Here is a 3,320-nt window from a genome sequence, read left to right as displayed (position 1 = left end):
TAACTCACCTTCCAAAAGCTTTGCGAGAATATCAAGTACTTACTTTTTAGTCCGTTATCAATTTCAATATCCGCACTTCAGATGAAAGTACCGAAAAAGAGTCAAACAAACTGCGTAAAAAGAAACTAAAGAAAACAAAGATAAACTATATACAAAAACAAATAATAATAAAAAATAACTATGTATAAAAAAAATAAAATAATAATTAATATCAACAAGAGAGTATTTTGCAACCACTCCCCGGCAACGGCGCCAAAGACTTGATAGGCTCAAAAACCTACAATAAAAAACTGCAAGTGCACAGTGTCCAACTAGTAGACAATGGCAAGTACATGTCGTTCCCACGAGGAGTGTGAAATACTCTACCAAGTAATACCAAAAACTAAATAATCAAATTCAATATTTCAGAGATTCGGAACTAAATGAGATAATAACAATTCTAACAATAAATAAAATGGGAATGAGTTATTAGGGTTTTCGATTTCCACCAATTCAATCATATAAAACTCTACTAATTTCTATTTATTATTCAAGACAAATATCGAAATCAATCTCATGTCTCGGAAGATGGTATGTTATATTCTAAAATATAGTTTCTCCGCTGTAATTTCCTTCGCTTCATGGATAGTGATTCTAAAGCATTACTTATCAATCCTAAAGCATACCACGTCAAGGGATTTAACCAAAGCACGAAATATCAATTGAAAAGCATAAATCACATAAACGATTAAACACCAAGCTTTATGAAGAGAAATTACTAGTCAATCAAATCGTTATTAGAAATATCATCGTAGAGTTCGTATAAATAAATTGGCTTCTATCTAAACCCTAACATGGCTCTAACTAGACATGGCTTTTTCAAAAGCCATAAAAATATCTAAATAAAACTAGCAAAAGCCAAAAACGAAATCGAAAAATGAGAACTTCAAACCCTCTTCTCCAAGTTGCGGCTCTAAAGCCTCCGCTTTGTCGCCTCGGTAAACGGCTCTTCCGCCTCCCCTCTTCTCCCTTTATGTAGCCGTCTCACCTCCGGCGTCGGCCTCCTCCCTTTCTTCCGTCTGTATCTCGATTTAAGTAGTGCTGCAAATCCATTCTGGACCTAGAAAATCCCTGCCAAGGCCCAACCTCAATCACCGCGCGACTTCCAACTGAGGCCCACTATTGCTGACCAAGTCCTAACCACTTCTGTCCGTTTAGCCAATACTTTCCAGTCTCCGGCTACTGCATCGCTCTCACCATCGAATGCACAGCTCACCAGTAACCAACCCATGGCATCAGTTCTCTTCTCAACTTCTTGTGTTTACGATACCAACACCACCAGCTATTTGCCATCTCCAAATCACTTGCTGCCATGCTTGAATCAGATGAGAAGAACTCAACAGGTCACGAGCACTGAACTCCCAACTGTTTTAGAACTTAGCTTCGCTGCTGCTAATCATTTCCCTGAACTTTGCTTTGCTGCCAAGCTAGACCCGTTACAGCCAGAACCCAAATGAAGCTGCTGCCGTAAAAATTAGCCATCGTTGCCTTCACTGACTGCCATAGCTTGCGTCCTTCTTCGTTTGACAGAAAATCACCCCATAAACGCGAGTACACCATCATGCCAATCTCTACGGATTTCACAACATCAACACCCGTTCTTTTGAAATAAATTTACTTTTGAGATGAACCCAACTCAGTCCACAGCAAAAACCTTCAATCTGTTGTTGTTTTCTATGATTCATCACCTACCAGTTCTTCTTATTTCTGGCAGCGACAGTATCTTCCTTCGCTGAGTTGTCTCGATGGAATTCCGGCCACAACTCGAGCTCAAAGTCATAACAGATCAGCACCCATGTTTCTTCTCATCCCACGCCATTGCCTCAAGTCCAATTAAACTCCAGCTTCAAAATTTCCCATTCCTGCTGCCTGCAACGGACTAACTTACTGTCCTTCCAGCTAAATGACCTCCCACTGATCACCGGCCAATAGCTGCACTTCTTTGCTCAACTGACCCCAGCATCTGAGGTCCGCAAGAGATGATTCCGCTGTTAATCATGTGTGAATTCACCACATACCCAGGTCTTGTTATGTTCCATCAGCTGATTCAGTTCCGACTATAAACAACATTATTCTCGACAGTCACCAATAATACTACCACCAAGGCCTAATCTCCATTCTCGATAATAACCCATCCTCCACTCTTCTCGACTGCACCATCGAAACAACATCCTAGCCTCGATAAACAGTTCTTCTCACGTTCGGTTGCTTCCCTGACTTGCAACCATAATAACAGTATGTTCTTACAGATTTAATTCATCTTCATTTAATGAAGTGTTACAGAAAACATTACAGACTGAATACTGATCTTCACTCAGTATTAATACTACAAAGAACGATATGTTCGTACAAGACAGGCTGTCATTTACAGCTTACACATTTTACACTCGTCAATACACGAGACAATCACACATGTGAATTGCGCTGTTCAGTCTTGTCCTGCACTGCTTCTTCAGACTTATCCAGCACCATTTCAGCTAGTAGCTTGGTATTGTTAATAAAATCTGTAAGAACATACTGTTATTACTATTAAGACAGACAATGGAGGTGAATTCATAAATAAATTTCTAAGCCAATTCTATATTCAACAAGGAATTACACATGAAAAGACTTGTGTTCACACACCAGAAAAAAACAATCCTATTAAAGGGGCGGGTGGTTCCATTGGAGGGGCGGCAAGGGTGATAACAATGTCCCTATTATTGGTTAGGGGGTGTCCTATAGGGGTTGTTAATTGACTAGATTACCCTTTTCACCTCAAATGGACTAATTTACCCTTGTTTTTTTGGTTGAAAAGACTGAATTGTCCTTCCCCATTATTAACCCAATTGAATCTGAAAATCAAAAAAGTTTTTTTTTCAACTGTACTTCATCTTCTCTTCTCCTCCTCTCCACCATTAAAACTGATTTTTCATCGTCCTCTTCGATTAATCGGCGATTTGAAAAATTGATAATCGTTGATTGGAAACTATATTAGAGATGCCGAAGAAGAAGGTTGACGAAGATTGTAGCCGTTCTAATGAACTAAATCCTCCATTAGGTCAAGAACATCAATTTGAAACTCCTCAACCGTCAAAATCAAGCACAATGACCTTTATGAGGTATGTTTCGAAAAACCAGTTAGGGTTTAGTTTATTGTGTTGATTTAGTTAGTTTTGTATAAAAATTAGGGTTTTGGATCGAAATTGAAACTGAAATTTGTGTGTTGCATGTGAGTTACGGTTGATAATTAATCCAATTTCAACCGTAACTATGGTTTTTGTTGATGATATGGTTCGTAA

Source organism: Papaver somniferum, chromosome 3 (assembly GCF_003573695.1).
Source record: "Papaver somniferum cultivar HN1 chromosome 3, ASM357369v1, whole genome shotgun sequence".
NCBI classification, from domain to species: domain Eukaryota; kingdom Viridiplantae; phylum Streptophyta; class Magnoliopsida; order Ranunculales; family Papaveraceae; genus Papaver; species Papaver somniferum.
The sequence above is the reverse complement of the archived record's forward strand: the minus strand, read 5'-3'. Positions refer to the sequence as shown.